Raw genomic sequence first — 20,976 nt, 5'->3', positions numbered from 1 at the left:
TCCACTGTCCACTGAACAGTCATTGTCAACCTTCTTCAATCTCCTGAAGCCCTCTGTCTGACCTATTTCCCTCTCACTCTTAGCAGTGAGACTTATCTCCTCTGCAAAGAACTGAGAAGTCATCGTGTTATTTCTCCCAACTCGAGCCCCACACCACTCTGAACGCATCCACATCTGTACCCTCCCTTAACCCTTCCTTCAGCTCAGTTGAAAACGCATCCCTCCTCCAGACCAACGCTAATACCTCTCTTTGTGCCCTGAGCCCTATTCAGGCTCTCAGGGGGTACTTTAAGGAACTTTCTCCTTTAATTATCCCCTTTAGCTAATTTTTACCTCTCTCTCTCTCTCTCTCTCTCTCTCTCTCTCTCTCTCTCTCTCTCTCTCTGCTGACTCTCTCTTCTCAGCATAAGAACATTCTCAAGTCTCTTCTATTTATAAAAACACAAACCCTCCCTTAAATCCAGACCCTTTCCCCGACACAGCTACTTTCAGTTCTCTTTCCTCCTTTTCCAAACCAAGCTAATGGAAAGAATAATCTACGTTACCTTTCAAGCCACAGTACCAATGTCCAAAGCAAGACAGGGAGGATACAAAAGTACCCAGGCTTGATATTGTGTTATACATAATGACTCCCTTCATGACGTCACTCCCAAATTCTCCTAGGACTTCCTTCAAGCTAGTGGACAAGCTACTCATGTCCCTGCCTGAAAGACTGTTTACAGTATTTTCACATGATTTTTCTCATTCTAGTGCCATTGCCAGGACATCTGGTAGGAGAGTATGTGCAGTCAGAGTCAGATGGACATGGACTCTTGTTTACCCCCCATCTGTGTTTCTGTCTTACCTCAGTTTGGGCATCACAGAGATATAAACGTTCAGCAGTTTCCCCCTCCTCATGAGATCTTAGTATAATCTGCATGTTCCCTTGAAACCCACTGAACTCACAACGTTTTATATTTAATGCGCTACCTCTGATTACCTTCCCTTTCCCTTTCGAACGGATTCCCCTCTGGATTTCTGCTCTGCTTAATACCCAGGTGGCATTCAGAAATCTAAAGGAACTTACCTCCACAGTGACCTAATCTTTCCTCTGGTGGTTAAACTTCTATCCAAGTTTAACTACTACTTGATCCTAAGATTATAGCGATAGGAAACACCTAAGGGCTAATAACAGCTTTTTAGGAGAGGAAAGAAGGAAATGACCACCATGTAAATCAAGACACCAATTGAATGTGTTCCAATTTAAGAGACATTTAAATGTGGAAAGAGTAGCTGCTTTTTGGAATATAGAAAATCCAGTATTTGTTTTCACTTCTTACTATGCAAGACACTATGAAGGGATATAAAGTGATACAGAGCCGGTCACATATGGTACCTGCCCAAAGAACTCCCCAACTGAATAGGGAGACAGAAGTCACATACAATTCAAATGCAAGCCAAGTATTCCAGTTAAGATCACCATTTTTGGAGTTAAATCCTGTGCTTGAAGCTACTATGTTCCAGAAAGGGGAGGTGCATAACAAACCATCAGGATTCTGGGGAATGATAAAGAGTGTTACCACTTCAGTACCAGGAAGTGAAAATCTTACTCTTATTCAACAGGAAGTGGATGCTTTGGAAGAACTAAGCAGGCAGCTTTTTCTGGAAACAGCTGATCTCTATGCTACCAAGGAGAGAATAGAATACTCCCAAAACTTTCAAGGGGAAATATTTTAATTTTCTGGGTTACTTGTTCTCTATTTACTATGTTTGGAAAATTTTCATGGCAACCATTAATATCGTTTTTGACCGAGTTGGGAAAACTGATCCAGTCACAAGAGGCATTGAGATCGAATTATCTGGGGATGCCATTTGATGTGAAGTTCTGGTCCCAGCACATTTCCTTCATTCTGATTGGAATAATCATTGTCACGCCTATTAGAGGGGTGCTGATCACTCTTACCAGGTTCTTCTATGCCATATCCAGCAGTAAGTCCTCCAATGTCATTGTCCTGCTATTAGCACAGGTAATGGGCACGTACTTCGTCTCCTCTGTGCTGCTGATCCGAATGAGCTTGCCTCTGGAGTACCGCACCGTAGTCACCGAAGTTCTTGGAGAGCTGCAGTTCAACTTCTGTCACCGTTGGTTTGATGTCATCTTCCTGGTCAGTGCTCTCTCCAGCATACTCTTCCTCTATTTGGCCCATAGACAGGCACCAGAGAAGCATATGGCACCTTGAACTCATGCCTCTGGTGTCAGAATTTGGATATAAGAGGGAAAAAATGCAGGGGACCGGGGCCTAACATGTTTTTAAACAAACAAAATGCTGTGGTAGCATATTCTACCTCCAGCTTACACCTTCCTCCTCAGATGATACTGTGATCATGAGTAGCATCAGCTAGAAATGAGAGAGAGAAATGACTCAAGCTAGTCCTCAGCCAGGAGCACCCTGTTTGGATTTGAGGCTGGTACAGTTTGCTGGGTGGTGGGGCTGCAAAGAGCCAAGAAACTAAGGGGAGAAAATAGACTGGAATTCTGGGGTAAGAGAGATCTAAGGTAGCTGGGCCAAACACATGAGCTTCCGTTTAAGTCAAGGATCACGTGGAGAAGGTTATGACGTTCCCTTGAGATTGACTCTCATCAAAATCAGAGATTGTTAACAACAACAACCACAAATGAACTCAGTTAAATCCTGAGTTCAAATCTTTGCCCAGTTTCCTCATCTATAAAGTGGGAATAATGACACCTGCTTTGTAGGAGCGCTGCAGAGAAGAAATGAGATGGATGGCGAATGTAGAGTTTAGCGTGGATGAAGCATATTGGAAGTTCTCAAGGATGAGTCAGTGGGATTTGGGTTATTATTAGCTTTATCATTATTATGGAGGGGTAAACCAGCTATGGTATGGATTTAAAGGAAGAAGAGCTCACATATGCTCGGGAGACTCAAGAAAGACTTCATTCAGTAGGTGGGCTTTGAAGAGCCTTGGAGAATGTGTGATATTTCTTTAGGACAATATGGAGGAGCTGTATCTCTCGGCAATCCTGGCATAGGGACCCAGAGCCTGCCCGTGTAACCACCTTAAGGTCATGGGCAGAGATGAAACTTTGTATATGTTAAAATTTACAATACTTGTTTATGATTGTACCTGGTCTATTCATTTATTTAATAAATTCCTATTTATATCTTTGATTTGAAACAGGCGATACTTGTTAAAGTGCTGTAATATCCATAGTAGTTCAAAAAGCAAGTAAAGGGTATTCTGAATACGTGCTATTGTAAAGTAATTTCAGAAGAGCATACTTGTTACTAATGACAGGCAGTGTATTATGTACCCCTTGGCTTGTCATCCTGTCTATGGAGTACATGTTGTAAAGGAAGAAAAGTGGGTAATTATATTTCACGTGAACATCAAATTGAGCGTTCCTTCCTTGTAGTTTTGTAAAGTAGAATTGTGGCAAGATTGTCCCTAGTTAATGCCAGGAAAAGTGAAAAATAAATGTCTTTTTAAAAATGTCTCTTATATAAACAAGTAAAACCTGTTAAAGTGGTTTGCAATCATTAAACATAGGTCAGTTCCCATTAAAACAAACTCCATGGATAAATCTGAATTATTTTATGTTGGTATTTTGTTATATCAAATATTGCTTAGCATGAAATTAAATATATAAAGTTTGCATTGGAGCAAAAAAATGTCAAAATTATTATTAATTTATCCATTGTTGGCAGACTCAAATTATTTTGCAATAAAAGAGTTTTAATTCTTCCTATATTCATCTTAATGGGTGCAAGTTTATGGCTCAACAAATGAACAAGTGAATTTTTAATGTTTTTATATAAATAGAGGAGTTAATTTTTATCTCAGATGCTTATTTTAATAATTGCCTTCAAGGTACTAGAAAAATGCAGTTGCGATTTTGTTATAATTTGTGTGTTCTTCATAAAAATGATCTAACAGGTTCTAAAAATATCCATAAATAGATAAATAAATAAAAACAAAAACATTAAGCGGTTCTAAGATTCATTAACATTCTATATCTCAGTCTCATTCCCAAGGAATTTCTTTGTAATAGGACCTTGTTTGGAACTATAGTTATTGTCTGGGTTTTAATAGTATCGCTAATTATTAAAGTTTGATAAAAAATTCTGGACTCGAGTCATTTGAGGACATTTCTGATATACCTTGTGGATGTGATGTTTCGAATACTCTAACCTGATTTTGGAAATAGAGCTGATCGTTGTCTAGAGAAGTACTACAACTTTCTCCTCCACCTACTCTCTCACCTTTAGTAGGCTCAGATCCCATCTAGAGCCATTCCTCAGTTCTTTGGGAACCTTTGCCAGATGTATTAATCAAGTTTTGCCATGTACCAAAAAATTCTCAGTGGTTTACGATAACAAAACTTTTACATCTTGCCTACAGGTTGGCTGGGCAGCTGTGGCAGCCGTACTCTGAGGTGTGAGTCAGGTTCAGGTACGTTCTGTGGGTCTTTCATTCTGGGGTACCATAATCCTAGATTATTTGGGACGCCACATACCATAGTGGAACAGAGACAGGTTTCCAAAAATAAATAGCCCATTGCAGAAGGGGAAGCAATCACAGATCTGTAGCAATTCTAAAATCTCACTGGGCAAACATTGCCAAGTTCCCAACCTGGAGGTAGGGAATGTTCCTTGCTCAGGCTCCAATTCTCTTCCCTGGGAATAGCTCTTCTCTCCATTGTTCTCGTGGCTCTTGGCCCCACCTTGGGGGAGGTAGTTTTCCATTACCCCTTTTGGTCACGTCTGAAGAAGTATATGTCCTCCCTGGCAGCTGAGCTGCTTCCTCATCCTACTATCTGCCTGTAGAATGTTGGGGACCCTAAGGTCTTTTTTTAAAATAAAATCTTAATTGAGAATAGTGTTAGATTTACACAAAAGTTGCTGAGAGAGCACAGAGTTCCCATATACCCAACACCATGTTTCTCTTATTAGTAACATCTTACAGTAATATGGTACATTTGTCACAATTAATGAACCAATATTGATACATTATTATTATCCTAAGATCTTTCATTATGGCTCAAAGAGTCACAATCTCATTTAGGGAAAAAAACAAAAAAATCAGTCTTTTTTAATCCCGGCAAGGCTGCTTTGGGACTTAAATGTCTCTCAGAAACTATTAAAATTTTTTGTGTGTGGATTCAAGTTAGCTCCATGAGACAACAGCCATATCCACATCATTTTCAAGTCATGCCTCCCTCTCTCTAGACTTAATTACAGGTAGTTTGAGTTTATCAAGTTTTGTGAAACCTAGTCCTTATTTCTTTTCTACAAGTTATTTTGTCCAGATGAAAGAATTTACTGGGTGCCACCTTAATCCATTCAAAGGTCTTACAAAGAGTACGATGGTGACTTTTATTTGCTCCTTGTCCTGAGACTGGGTCTCATTCGTATCTTAATCAGCCTTTGTGGCTTTAAACATTTCTCAATTTTTCTTGTTCTATTTGGAGATGAGACACAGTTCTATTTTAAAATTTGCAAGTCTTGGAATTTATGGAGTCACTCTTCACTCTTTCATTCCTGCTTGCAAGCAGGTCAGTTCCTTCTTGAAAGACCTCATGAAAAGCAGCAACCGTATCTTGAAATCTCTTCACCCAAAACCACGCATTCGTGAGTTACATTTTCTGCCTTCAGGTTACCTCAGGTGACAGTTCTACCAGATAGTTACTGCTTCATAAGATGGATCATCATTTTTCCAGTTTCCAACACTTTCTTGCTGTCTGCTGTTTAGTCCCAAGACCAAAGACACATATTTTATGCTTTTATCTCAGCAGCATCACATTTTCAACGACTAGTTTCTATGTTAGTCGGCTCTTACTGCAATAATGCTGTGTAATAAACAACCCCCAGATCTCCACGACTTATAAAACAGAGGCATCTGGCTCATGGATCTTAGGTTGCCTGCAGTGGTTCTGTTCCGACCTGCAGGCGGTTCAGGTCTGCTTCTCTGCCCCTACTCTAGGGCCTAAGCAGAAGGAAAAGGCTCTTTTTATGGCAAAGGGCAGGAAGGCAAAAGGCTAAGCGAAACCACACAAGCACAGTTTAAGTCTCTGCTCACATTTTAGTGACCAAAGCAAGTCACACCGTCAGACCTACTGTCAGTGGAGGGAGGAGAGGAGAGAGCAAATAGTTACATGACAATAATAGACACTCTACCTCACCGGACAAAAGTCTGGCCTCCAGTATTCATCGTTCAGGGGGTCCCTAAAATGGAGGGGGGCTGGAAGGCGAAGGGTAAAAATATGGTTAGGAAAAGATTTTTTTACATCTACTGCCACTCAAAGCTTTAATCCCCGTTTTCCTCCCTCTTAAATAGCTCCTTTCCCTAAAAGACCAGCCAGAGCTGGGCTGCGTCAGTAACTAATTTCTTTTTTTTTTTTTTAACATCTTTATTGGGGTATAATTGCTTTACAATGGTGTGTTAGTTTCTGCTTTATAACAAAGTGAATCACTTATACATATACATATGTTCCCATATCTCTTCCCTCTTGCGTCTCCCTCCCTCCCACCCTCCCTATCCCACCCTTCTAGCTGGTCACAAAGCACCGAGCTGATCTCCCTGTGCTATGCGGCTGCTTCCCACTAGCTATCTACCTTACGTCTGGTAGTGTATATATGTCCATGCCTCTCTCTCGCTTTGTCACAACTTGCCCTTCCCCCTCCCCATATCCTCAAGTCCATTCTCTAGTAGGTCTGTGTCTTTATTCCTGTCTTTTTAAGGAATTTACAATGTGCTGCCAGGTCTCTAAGTTCTTTCCTGGCCTTGGGCAGAGAGGAGGACTGAGGGCAGAGTGGCTCTACCTTGGTCCTGGCCATGGCATCCAATTCCTCAACACCAAAGCCAAGGATGCTGGCCCCGCAGATGTACCTTTGCACATGTCCCTCCTGGGGTATTGGACAGCAGGCCTAGCCACACTTGTAATCCCTACATTTTTCTCAGCGCCCTCCTCTCTTCATCCCCACTGGCTCCAGTTCTTCTAGGCCATCGTCACCTCTGGCCTGACTTCCTACAACAGCCTTTGAGCCCGGCTTTACCTCCAGCCTGCCCACCTCCAAATGCTCTCCGTTCACGGTGATCCAGAGTAATCTCTCCAGGGTGAAAATTTGATCTTGTGGCTGTCTCAGCTTAAATCCTCCGATGTTTTTACATTTTGTCTCTGGTAAATAAAAGATGGCTTTCCACGTGTGCCACGCCCCCAACCTGTCCCAAAATATCCAGCTTCGGTAAAGGATCAAGTTTCTCCCATGCACTCAGACTCCCACACCTGCAGGCCCCTGGATGCCAGGGAAATGGCCCCGGTCACCCTGCTGGATGGACCTTCTGCGCAGGAGGAGGCCTGAGAGCCTCAGGGCCCCACAAGCTTCCCCTCACCCCAGCCTAGCTGCCACGCACCACTCCTGACCTCCCCCAAGGGCGAAATGACTACTGACAGGAATGGGATCACACTGCTGGGTACATGGTGTCAGCGCCACAAATTGTGACACTTACGTCTGTGCCCATTTGATTCTGTCTCTGTGGTATCAGGAAGTAAGTAAAGAAAGAGCTGCTGGGAAGTCAGTGGAGAAGGGGAAAAAGTTAACATTTCAGGAAATTTGAAAAAAATTCTCTTCTTTAGGGTTCCAGAAACTAGAAGAAAACAATTCCTGTCTGAGGTAGGAGTAGATGACCCCATGAGGCACCTTCTTAAGATTCTCTGGCAGCATTACTGGGAGGTGGAAGACGTCCGTTAGTATTCCTTCCATTTCTGTACATGAGGAAGTGAAGAGATCAAAGCATGGTCACCAAGTTGACAGCACTGTCAGGAATAATCCATAAAAGTCACGTTTACTCATTAACAGATCCCTCTTCCCTGGACAGAATTACTGTTCTCTTTGGAGATTATTTTCATCAAGGCTTTTTTTTTGTTTTCAAGTCATAAACACATCAAACGAGGTCAAGCAAAGCAGTGTGGTTATTGTAAGGATTCTAGGTCATCTTATAAAACTCAGGGTCAAGAAAGTGGGTCTTGTAACTCAAATGAGGAACTGGCTACTACAGTAAAAATTGAAGCCAGATATGAGCAGTATGTGTTGGTATTCATGTTTTCCTGTAATTATTAATGCCAGTAGCCCCGGAGACCAAATGCTGGACTTGTTCAATACCAGCTGTATCCAGCTTCTCTTTCTCCCTGAAACTGACCCTCCCACCACTTTCTATGCAGGGAACCAGCATGTACTTGTCCCCTACACAGGGCAGCCGCCGGTGGAACCAGATGAAGGCATATGATCCAGAGCAGTTTACCCAGTGCTGGCCAGAAACCCACGAGGTGGAGCAGTGCAGAGGTCTCGCTCCAGTAGTATCAATGGTAGTTAGCCGAGCCAATTAGTTTAGGTTCCTTTGGATTGTGGGGAATATGGGAAGGTTGGCCAGTGAGTAATAAAGGTGAATGGAACCAATTTACAGAGGGACACAGATAACTTAGCTAAGAGACCATGTTGGCTCAGAGAGCTGGAGAGAGTCATTGGCCTCTAGAAATGTCTTTCCCAGTTGTAGTTTATAGGTGTCAGTGTTAGTTTGCTAGGGCTGCTATAACAAAGTACCACAGGCTAAGTGGCTTAAACAACAGGTATTTATTTTGTCACAATTCTGGAGGCTAGAAGTCTGATATCAAGGTGTTGGCAGGGTTGGTTTCTCCTTGGCTCATAGATAGCTGTCTTCTCCCTGTGTCTTCACAGTGTTCTCCTTCTGTGCGTGTTCTAATCTCCTCTTTTTATAAGGATGCCAGTCAGACTGGGTTAGGGCCCATGTAATGACTTCATTTTAACCTAATTACCTCTTTAAAGACCCTATCTCCAAATACACCCACATTCTGAGGTACTGGGGGTTAGGACTTCAACATATAAGTTTGAGGGGCCCAGTTCAGTCCATAACAATGCCACCTCCCGTTTTGTAAGAGTCTCGTGTAAGTCTATGCAATCAAAAGAACCTAACAAACTGTATTAGGACCCTCTGTTGTAAGCAGCAGAAAACTCAGTTCAAACAGCCTTAAGGAAAAAGGGAATTTATTGGCTCAAGTAACTGAGGAGTCAGGAGTGTCGTTATCTTTAAGTATGTCTGAATCCAGAACTCAGATAATGTCATTTGATTTGTCGGGGTCCTGGCAGGAATAGATGGCTCCATCCAATTAGGTTTTGTTATTATTTTTCAGGCAAGGCTTTACTGGGGCCCCTGCTGCAGCAGCAGGGAGCGAGAACAAACAACAGGTTCTCTTGCTTGCTCACTCCCTGAGCAGGCGGCAAGGTTGTTCCTTATATGGGGTGAGGGTAAGGGTGTGTCCAGGGGTCAGGCCAGAGGGTGGCTTAGGTGTTTTGCCCACCCCTTGGTGGTGTTGTGTGCAGGTTTTAAAAAGAGGACTACTTACAAAGATGAGAGCAGGATTTAGGGAAATTACAAGGGGTATTGAAGTACCAGAGCAAGTAACAGTTAATAGTGGGACATCGTTACCATCTCTAGGCCTAAAGGAGTAATAAAGCAAGTATGGATCCTGGAACCTGAAGACAGTGAGCTATGTGAACAGGTCCCCTGACAGAAGCCATAGGCTTCAGCAGAGAGACAGCTAACCTGAGGGGACCCCACGGAAAGGGACTGGGAAAGAAATGACCTAATGTCTCTGATCTCCTGACAGCATTGCCACCTCGAAGCCAAAGGGGAAGAGAGGTAGATCGCGTCCATTTAGTCAGCTGGTAGAGAGCAGGAGAGAGATCTGGGGGCAAGTGGAAAATACCCAACAGCACTTGGTCTCCCTCTTCATCTTCTATGTTGGTGTCTTTCTAGGCAGGGTCTTAGCTCATCACCCTTACAACTTGCAATCTGTGGGAAGAAAGCTTCTCTTGCGCAAGTTTTTCCAACAGAAGCCCAGAAGTTAGTCTCGTTAGCCTGGCTTATATCACCAAACTCATCTCTATTTCAGTCTATATTTATGCCCATCTCTAAATCAATTACTGTGGCCAAAGGACAACTGAGCAGGTCATGATCACCTGAATACCCTTGGAGCTGGGAGGATGGGATCAATCCCATAGAAACACATAGTGTGGAATGGGGGAGAGTGGTTCCCCCAAGGAAAATTCAGGTGTTGTTAACAGAAGAGGGGGGAATACATAGAGGCTGGACAGGCAAGGACATCGTATGTACACGGCATTACCCAGACTACTGGTAGTGCAGCCCTGGATAAAAATGGAATGACTGATTGCCTTGATTGGATGCAGTATGTTTTGAGAACTATTCATTGCACATAGTTGGAGGTCAGTAAACATTTGCAAAAATCTGTTGGATTATAAATGTTTATAACCTATGTACAGAATTATTTTGCAATTGACTAGGAGACATTTCTGAATCCAGAGGACATTTTTTCCACTTCCAATCTCTATAGCAATCCTTATATGAATATTGACCTATGATTATTAACATCTTGTTTGTAAAAATCTATATTTACACCCCAAACACTGCCTCTTTCAGTGTTCTGAATTATTTGTAAACCCTGTTTATTTTCTTTCATTAGACCACAGTCTTGTGAATTTCTGCTTGTTTGCACACATCACCAAGTATTTTTTTAGACTCATTTAGCAAAAGATCATCATGAAAGAGGCAATAAACTAAAGTAAGATTAGTGAGCAATTTAAATTTAACTGTTAATAAGGCTTCTCTGTTTCTGTCCATTAAAGATAACTGTCAGTGTTGCTAAGAGCTATTTATTAAACTGATAAAAATGAGTATTGTCTTTAAAAAGTCAAGCTGCTGTTATCTGATCTCAAAGGTGAGCTTGTAAAATTAATTCTTCTAGTGTTTGCTTGTCATTCAAGCATGACGTTAATTCTGTCCACACCCACTGGTTTTTTTGTTCAGCTCCAGCAGGTTTTTGGCAGTAGTTCTGTCAATGGCTCTTTGGATAAGAAGCCCTGCCAGCAGCGTTTAAGCAGCATTTTGCAGGGAGTGGGAGCAGGGATTCAGATTGGGCTGACGTTGAAAATCAGAGAATTTCCAAAGTATAAGAATCACTATTTTTAGAGTTTTAATGCCATCGAAAGGTTCAGATAGGAAACCTTTCCATTTACGTCTCCTATATTCTGGAGAGCAGTGATTTTAGTGATTTAGTCCATAAATATTTATGCAGTCGACAAGAGAAGCATGGACCCCACCTTAATGGGACTTAATCTCCTGTAGGGGGTTCCCCAAATACATGGATGATGGGGGTTGCCATGGTGTCTGCAGGTAAATTCATGCAGGGTGGTACCCCTGCTGCCCATTCATCCTTGCACAGGACATGCCAGGGAGAACAGGAGAGAAAGCCTGAAGTTATGAAGCAGCCACCTTTCTATCATCTGCGGCAACAAAGACAAGCAACAATATAAAGAGCTCCCCAAATCTCACACATCCAATTTTGGAATACATGACAAACAGCAAGAGCAGAAGATTTAGCTTCTCTCTCATCTCTTACATAGACATTTCATCTCTCTAAATCCCTGCCTCTTTTACTAAGCCTTTCTTATCGTTCCAGCTCAGAGTGATCTTATTGTCCCCTTTCTCTCAAAGCCTGTGGTTCGTAGACTTGATTATATACTCCCTCATAGTAGTATTGGATTTTTAGATGTCCCCCCCATGCTCCTTGAGGGCAGGGACCAGATTGAATGCTTTTTTACATCCCATATGGCCTGTATTCTGGGGTAGAACAGGAGCTGTATAATCACTGACTAAAATAACAGAAATGCTTTGCTCAGGTTAATGTTAAACTTGGTTTGCATTCTCAGGCCATAAACCACCCAGTAATTAGAGGGTCATTTGTATAGAAGCAGCCTTGAATGTAACAGTAATGAAAAAGATCTTGTCTGGTGGCTGGAAGAAGTAGAGCGACCTAATAAAAATCTAATAAACTGGGTCAAAACTAACCCAGAGAACATCAAAGCTGAAAGAGTTTGTACAAAAATCATTTGGTTCACAGTCCCTCATTGTACAGAAAGGAAACTAGGGCCCTTAGAGGCTGTGGCTTGCTCAAGGTTACATTGAATTAGTGATAGAGGCCAGACCAGTAGCTACAGTTCTTGACCAAGTTACTGGGTGAAGAGTCAAGTTGGGAGTCAGCTAGACTCAACTTTGTGTTTTCCAAGCCATCATGGTAGTAACTGGCATTTTGCAACTCCATTTTGTTGTTCCTGGCACTGTGTCAGGTGCTTCTTATACAGTAACACACTACTTCATTTAATCTTCACAACCCATCTGAAGGACATACTGTATCAGCCAGGGTTCCTCTTGAGAAACAAAACCAGTAGGAGACAGATATCAAGAAATATGTTTATTAGAGAAATGCAAATCAAAACTACAATGAGCTATCACCTCACACCTGTCAGAATGGCCATCATCAAAAAGTCTACAAATAACAAGTGTTGGTGAGTGTGTGGAGAAAAGGGAACCCTCCTACACTGTTGGTGGGAACGTAAATTAGTGCAACCACTATGGAGAACAGTGTGGAGGTTCCTCAAAAAACTAAAACTAGAACTACCATATGATCCAGCAATTCCACTCCTGGGCATATATCCAAAGAAAATGAAAACACTAGTTCGAAAAGATACATGCACCCCAGTGTTCAGAGCAACATTATTTACAGTAGCCAAGATATGGAAGCAAATCAAATGCCCATCAACAGATGAATGGATAAAGAAGATGTGGCATATATATATATAGTATATATATATATACTATATATATATGTATATATATACTATATATATAGTATATATATACTATATATATATAAAATATATGGAACTCAGCCATAAAGAAGAATGAATTTCTGCCATTTGCAGCAGTGCGGATTGACCTAGAGAAGATTATGCTTAGTGAAATAAGTCAGACAGAGAAAGACAAATACTCTGTGATATCACTTATATGTGGAATCTAAAAAATAATACAAATGAATGTATACACAAAACAGAAACAGACTCACAGATACAGAGAACAAACTAGTTACCAAAGGGGAGAGGGAAGGGGGGAGGGGCACATTAGGGGTATGGGATTAAGAGATATAAACTACTAGGTATAAAATAGATAAGCAACAAGGATATGTTGTATATAGCACAGGGAATTATAGCCATTATCTTGTAATAAATTTTAATGGAGTATAATCTGTAAAAATAGTGAACCACTATGCTCTACACCTGAAACTATACTTCAATTTAAAAGAGAGAGATTTGTTGTGATTGGTTTACAGGACTTGGGGAGCTGACTAGGAGAATCCGAAATCCATCAGGAAGGGTAGCCTGGGGTTTGGGGCACAGAGTGAAGCTGCTATCCACAGGTAGAATTTCTTCTTCTTCAAGGAAGCCTCAGCCCTACTTTTAAGTCCTTTCAGTACCTTCTTGGGGATGTGTCTGATTCACCCCCATGTCTCTCTCGTGCTTTGACTTGTATATGCTAGAAGTTTGGTTCACTTTCTTAGCCAGGCAAAAGAGGACAGATTGGTTGATTCTGGCTCTTGCTGTGTTACGTTTAGCCTGCCTCATCTGAATTCAAATCTCTTTTCTAAAAAAGAAATATTTCTGTCTTCATGAAATAATTGTAAAAAATAGCCTTGTATGTGGACACTTTGTGAGTATATTCCCCAAAAGTCACTGTCCTACTGCTTCCTAGAATGTTGAAGGTTGTCTACAAGGGCAATAGAATTGGACTTGCTGGGATTCTTTTGTCTCCCATGACTTGAGTAGGGCAAAAGGGAGTTGATTACCCCTTTTGTGTTCTCAGGATAAGAGCAGTCACAGCCCCAGGTCCAATAACCAAGTGGCACCGCCTGATATTACAGCTTATCTATCCAAACTTGAAACCAACCATCTTAGAAGACCTTCAATGGCCTTGACATTAACATCACCAAATGAAAACATTTTTCTGCCATTGGAAAGTCACAACTGCATGTTTTTCTCTTCTACCAACCTGTACTTCGTAGTAGGGGAGCAGATATTTATCGAAGGCCTCACCTGTCTCAACCTGCTGTCCCTGAACACATCTCATGATAGCATCTCTGCACCTCATCCAGGTGCAGCTGGGGAAAAATATACTATAAGTCTCAAATATACTAGGTGTCTCTAACGTGTGGTCCCACACACTCAAGCCTTTTGCCATGTATCTTCTCTCCCCTATCCCATTCCTGCTGTCGCTGTTCCAAACCTCTCACTATGTCCCTCTACCCAGCTCCTGCCTCCATACCTTACTCTCAGCAGATGACCTTGCCAACTGCCTTGCAGAGAACTTGAAGGCTAGCAGACAGAAACTCCCTCAACTTCCTGGCTGATCACCTCCTGCTTTCCCACTAAAACCTTCCTGTATCTGCCACTTTCCTTCCTTCCTCCACTCTCAGAAGAAGGGGTATTCCTTCTTCTCATTCAAGGTGAATCCCTCCGTCTGTTCTCCCCCTCACCCACCCTCCTTCTCTATCATTTCCTTTCTGGACTTTAGACTCTCTTTCGTAAGATCCTACCCAAGAGCCTTTAAAGATGTCCAAGTCTTGCCCGTCAGAAAGGAAGGGAGGGAGGGAGAGGGGAAGAAGAGAGAAGGGGACCGACTCCTCTAGCTGCTGTCTTGCCTCCTGTCCTCAGACAGGCTTCCCAGGACGGTTGTCCTCGTGTCTCAAGTTTCTCATCTTTCCCTCTCTATGAACACACTGCAGTTTGCCTTTTGCTTCCACCATTTCACTAAAGATGCTTTTGCTAATGTTACCAGTGACCTCCCAATGCCAAATCCAATGGATGTTTTCCATTCCTTATCAAACTTGATGATTATGGGACACACACTTGACACTGTCTCCTTAAGAAATGCTTCCTAATTTCCAGGACACCACACACTCCTGGTTCTCTTCCACCTCCTGACAGATTCTCACCAGAACACTTCATTGGCTTTCTCCTACAATCTGCTCCCTAAGCTTCTGTCCTGACTCTTATTTTCTTCTCATTCTATACCTCTTCCAGTGATGTCCGGGCCTCACCAGGACCTTTAATGGCTCCTTTCTCCCAGTGTCAGAGATCACTAGAACCTATACAAGTTGCTGCAGCAGTTCCCTGCAGCCTAGGGCATTTCTCTAGACAACACCGTTCATCCACTGCTTAGAACCTGCTTCTCTTGTTTGGTTTCCATCCCACTTCCTGGAACAGGATCCTTGCTCTCTGCTAAGTCTCTTTGCATGCATGACTTATTTAGATGATCAGCTTGGTTTTTGAGTCTACTGTAACAAGAACAAAATTATTAATGCATGAGTCCTTCCAACCTTTCCCCTCTTCCTGGCCTCTAAAAGGATCCTGACTTTGCAAGTTTTATTTCTTCTCCTCCCTCACCCCCAGAGAAGCCTCTCTTGCCTTACAGACTCATCTTTGGGGAAGTGGGAGGGAGATAGGAACAGGAGTTGTGCAGAGTGGGGTGGAGGCTTTTCAGGACATGTATGAGGGTTGGAGGAGCAGTTTGTGATGAGAGGGACATAAGTGGGAAAGAGACAGGGCTTTTAAGAGGTATTGCTGTGGTCTGTGTTCATTCAAAATGTTAAAGAAATGAAAGCAAATAACGAATAATTTTGACGGTACTTGTGGGTTTTGGCAGATTATGATGGCAGCTTTGCTCTGAAAATGGACCACAGGGTTTCTCAAGCTTACAACTCCTCCCCCCAAGACTGCGAACTGAAGCACGGATTCCCCCTTGGACACCAGCCCCACAACTCAGACTTCCTCATTTTCCTTGAGGCCACCCTGTGTGGGAGAAAAGACCCAAGTGCTCATCTGGTCTTACATGTGAGGCTCTGGCCTCCAGACCTGAATTTCCAGGTCAGTTCTCTCTTCTGAGCTCCAGACCAGTACATTAAACTGCTTACAAGACATTTCATCTAGACATTTCACAGAACCCTCACAGTCACCTTGTCCCTAAGTTGCCTCTTTATCTTCATCATCCCTTCTTCTTAATGTCCCTCCTCTTAGGTCCTTCAGTGAGACATGAACCTCAACTTTGTCACCCACTACAGAAACCTGGGTGTCATCCTTCCTTCGCTAAGCGCTCTCATCCGGATGGTCCCCAGTCCTCTGCTGATACTTAAATGTATCGACATGCTGAGCCACTTGATGCTTCCTAAGCTCTTGACGTTTCAAAGTTTCTCACATCATGCCATTGAGCATTCCGTTGTGTTTGCATTCAATGTCTTTCTATTCCCTACCTCAGCTCTTCTGTTAAACCTTAGAGGATACTTAAACTTCATCTCTTTTTCGAAGCCTTCCTTGATTGCCCTACATGGACTGAACATTTTCTCCTTTATACTACCTTGAACTTATGGTATTAAGGCAGGTATCACAATGTATTGCAATTATTTTATTTATTCAACTGTCTCTGCTCCTAGACAATGAAATCCTTGAGAGAAAACATTGTGTCTTATTACCCAGCATGGTGTCTAGTTTCTAGTAATAGCTCAATAAATAATCACTTAATAATTGTGCAAATGAATTAACAATAAGTTTATGAGGCAGTCAGGAATCCAAATTAAAGATAGAAAAGATAGGCTTCATGGAGTTAAGTGATTTGCCCAAAGTTACGCAGCTACTAAGTGAGGGAACAGAATTTGATCTTGGTCTGTTACTACAGCCCATACCTTTTGTTTACAATAATTACACCACCTCTTAGCTGGTCAAAGCCCTTCTTATACTTTAGAAAATTTTATGTAAATTTTCTTTGCTGATGGTGATAATGTTTATCTCGTTATGGTGACATTTTTAGGGCATTTTCTTTTTCTTTTTTTTTAAATAAATTTATTTATTCATTTATTTATTTTTGGCTGCGTTGGGTCTTTGTTGCTACCCGTGGGCTTTCTCTAGTTGCAACAAGCGGGGGCTACTCTTTGTTGCAGTGCGCGGGCTTCTCATTGCAGTGGCTTCTCTTGCTACGGAGCACAGGCTCTAGGCGCACGGGCTTCAGTAGTTGTGGCACGTGGGCTCAGTAGTTGTGGCTCGCAGGCTCTAGAGCACAGGCTCAGCAGTTATGGCGCATGGGCTTAGTTGCTCCGTGGCATGTGGGATCTTCCCAGACCTGGGCTCGAACCTGTGTCCCCTGCACTGACAGGAGGATTCTTAACCACTGTGCCACCAGGGAAGTCCTAGGGCATTTTCTTGGAGGTATCCTGGGGATACAAGAATTATTTCAACCATTCTGTTTTCATTGCATATTTTTATGCTCATCTTTGAAGGTTTCCTCAAAAATTCAAGCTTTTAAAGCCATTTTTTCTACATTTATTTCGCAAATTCTAGGTGGTGATATTGTTGGAAAGTAGGTTGGAGTTGGAGTCCCCCAGCTCTACCCGTTGTCACTCATGGAACGACAGCCATCTATACCAAGGGCACCCTGAAGCAAAGGTAGGTGGAAGAGTTTATTTTGAAGAAAATTAAAGGATACAGTAGTGCTAGTTGTTTGTGGGGAAGTGTTTTGTGTTCAGTAAATCCTCACTGTTACTCAGCCGAGGACCTCCCTATGGATTTCTAAGAAGTCAAGTCGAACAGCCACTGATACCCCGCGAATGTTCTTCTTTGGGATTCATTTCTGTAATTGCTGCCTATGGCAATGTAGCATGTGATGTCTGGACATATTATCTCAGGAAAGAAAAAAGAAACATTTGGAAGTCCACACTATTTTTAAAAACTAACAAACAAACAGTTGTTTCTCCCCAACTGGAGGCTGGAGAGTATGTGAACCAAATTGGAGGCTGTTTTGTTTGCTCATTCACAATATCTCTTTTATTTCATCTGACAAGTATGTAGGGTAATATGAGGTCATTTCTAGTCATTAAAAAAATTGTACCACTTTCCTAAGTAGTTCAGAGCCCCTGAGTTCTTTATAAGTGGAATCCAGGAGCGATGCGGCAGTAACCACGGATCAGAGTCATTACTGAATTTTCAAACACGCATCATCCCTTTCCTCCAAGCCTTCTTACAAAACTTTCATTGCCAAATAGGCATTAATCTTTCCAGTACTCAAGGAGGTGGGTGAAAGTGTACATTTTATCAGCATAAATGTATGGAACTATTTAGGGAGAACAGACAGCAGCTCACTTGCAGATGAAGTGTGTAGGGAGAAACGTAATGGAGATTCTAGTTAATTTGTTCCACTGTCATTTTCTAAGGACTTTCTAAGCATCAGACACTGTGCTGTGTTAGGGACGCAGAGATTAAACAAACAAACCTGGTCTGTCCTCTCAAAGCACCTCCAGAAGAGTAGGCAGTCGTGGCAGCTACACACTCACTGCTGAGGACCACGATGGCTACAAGCGCTGAAACCCCAGGGGCGCACAGAGGAGCACCTTGGTGGGATGGGGATGAAGGAAGACTGCCCAGAGCTGGCACCTGGGCTGAGTCTTGAAGACAAATAGGAGCTGGGCCAAGAAGAATATTAAAGGCAGAGGAAGCAGCCCTGCCTGTAATAAATGAAGGAGGGAAGACAAGGCTCTTTCAGGCAATTGTAAACATGTCAGAGTGGATGAAGTAGAAATGTGAAGGCTGGGAGTGCTAATCCTGTGAAGGGTGTGGTAAGGGGTGGGATGCAGATCAGGTAGAACAAAAGTGTGAGCAGGAAAAGAGCAGAGGGGCTTCCAGGAAACTGCTTCCGCAGCTCGCTCTCCAGCTAGAGTTGAGCCGAATGTCTCTGGTTCGCAAAGCCTTTTTCTAGACAGGCCCACTTCTCAGAAACAGCCCTGAGACAGTCATTGCCCCAGAGGTCACAGAGCCTGTTCTCTGGAGCTCAGGGACTCTAGGAGGCAGAGAAAGGAGCCCCCTCCCACCCCCCATCCCAGGAAACACTTAAGGAGGAGCCTCTGGCTCCCAAATGGGAATGGGCTTCCTAAGAATCCAAACTCTGCAGGTCTTTGCTCTATCAAGGTTAGCCATCATCAGCAATTCCAGAAAAATGTTGCCCCAAGCTATGGAAGAACAACCTGCCTGCACTGCTGTGTGATTGTGTACCCACAGGGCAGGGACCAAGTACACAGTCTCTCCCAGCCCGTTGCTTCTGATAATTGCTTAGTAAATCCTCACAAACGTATTGACTCTTCTTTTGTTTAATAGTAATTGATTGATGCTCAATAAATACTTGCAAATAATAATTACAGTTGGGCTCTGTGGTAAGGGAAAAACAAAGGAAAAGGAAAAGAGAGAAAAAGTTAATGTACAAAAAGAATGTGGAAGAAGTAATCAATATTAATTCATTGAGTACGTACTAAATCACAAGTCTTCATCGTAGCCCTTTTGTGTATTATGTCATTTAATATTTACAATGACCTATGATATACATATTATTATTATCTCTATTTAAAAGGTGAGAAGACTGAGACTCAGAGAAGTTGAGTAACTTTCCTAAGGCCAGGGGAGTGATTTTCTGATTCCAGACCAGGGATCTTATTTGCTAAATCCAACTTCTGGTGAGAGAGGGAGAGGCCTTGGGGCTTCACTGTAAAGCTTTAGTAACAGTTCAGACGTTAAGAACAGCAGGAGATTCTGCCTTAGTTTCAGTAACTAAAGAATAAAGTTTAAATCTTGCTTGGGAGGCTTAAAAAAAAATCTAAGAATCCAACCACCGTTCAATGCCCCACACAATTTTCTCTGGACATCCTGCATCACCACTGTCCCTCCACAGCCTCAATTATTCTGATCTTTATTTATAATCCTTTTGTATCCATTCTGATGACAAGTGTATGTATACTTTCTTGGTGCTCTGCCTTAGCAGGGAAGCCAAAGTTTAGGATCTGATATCTAAAATGTGTCATGACAAATGCCCACATTTGATGTATATTTTCCCATGGTATCATCTTGGAACTGCCCATTAGACACGAGAAAAAAACTTTTCAGTAGAGTTATCCATGATTGAGTAGTAGGTGACTTTAAAAGCATTAATTCATGGGCTTCCCTGGTGGCACAGTGGTTGAGAGTCTGCCTGCCGATGCAGGGGACACGGGTTCGTGCCCCGGTCCAGGAGGATCCCACATGCCCTGGAGCGGCTGGGCCCGTGAGCCATGGCCACTGAGCCTGCGCGTCCAGAGCCTGTGCTCCACAACGGGAGAGGCCACAACAGTGAGAGGCCCGCGTACCGCAAAAAAAAAAAAAAAAAAAGCATTAATTCATAAATGCGCTTTGACTATCACGTTGTCAAAATCCCTGCTTAGAGGATCCGCTTAAAGATTAAGGGGAGATTGGATCAAGATGGCAGAGTAGAAAGACGTGCTCTCACTCCCTCTTGGGAGAGCACTGGAATCACTACTAACTGCTGAAAAATCATCGACAGGAAGACACTGGAACTCACCAAAAAAGATACCCCACATCCAAAGACAAAGGAGAAGCCACAATGAGACAGTAAGAGGGGCACAATCACAATAAAATCAAATCCCATAACTGCTGGGTGGGTGACTCACAAACTGGAGAACACTTATACCACAGATGTCCACCCACTGGAGTGAAGGTTCTGAGCCCCACGTCAGGCTTCCCAACCTGGGGGTCCGGCAACGGGAGGAGGAATTCCTAGAGAATCAGACATTGAAGGCTAGTGGGATTTGATTGCAGAACTTCGACAGGATTGGAGGAAACAGAGACTCCACTCTTGGAAGGCACACACAAAGTAGTGTGCCCATCGGGACCTAGGGAAAGGAGCAGTGACCCCATAGGAGACTGAACCAGACCTACTTGCTAGTGTTGGAGGGTCTCCTGCAGAGGCGGCGGGTGGCTGTGTCTCACTGTGAGGACAAGGACACTGGCAGCAGAAGTTCTGGGAAGTTCTCCTTGGTGTGAGCCCTCCCAGAGTCTACCATTAGCCCCACCAAAGAGCCTGGGTAGGCTCCAGTGTTGGGTGGCCTCAGGCCAAACAACCAACAGGGAGGGAACCCAGCCCCACCCATCAGCAGACAAGCGGATTAAACTTTTACTGAGCTCT

At 42.9% G+C, this 20,976-nt stretch overlaps 1 pseudogene; it reads left to right on the top strand.

Moving 5' to 3' along the window:
• The first annotated feature begins 1,494 nt into the window (after nt 1-1,494).
• LOC132508206 (Golgi pH regulator-like) lies at nt 1,495-2,219 on the top strand (annotated as a pseudogene).
• The last annotated feature ends 18,757 nt before the right edge of the window (nt 2,220-20,976 follow it).

This window comes from Lagenorhynchus albirostris, chromosome 17 (genome assembly GCF_949774975.1).
Source record: "Lagenorhynchus albirostris chromosome 17, mLagAlb1.1, whole genome shotgun sequence".
Taxonomy (NCBI): domain Eukaryota; kingdom Metazoa; phylum Chordata; class Mammalia; order Artiodactyla; family Delphinidae; genus Lagenorhynchus; species Lagenorhynchus albirostris.
This window is presented reverse-complemented; position numbering and strand designations above follow the sequence as displayed.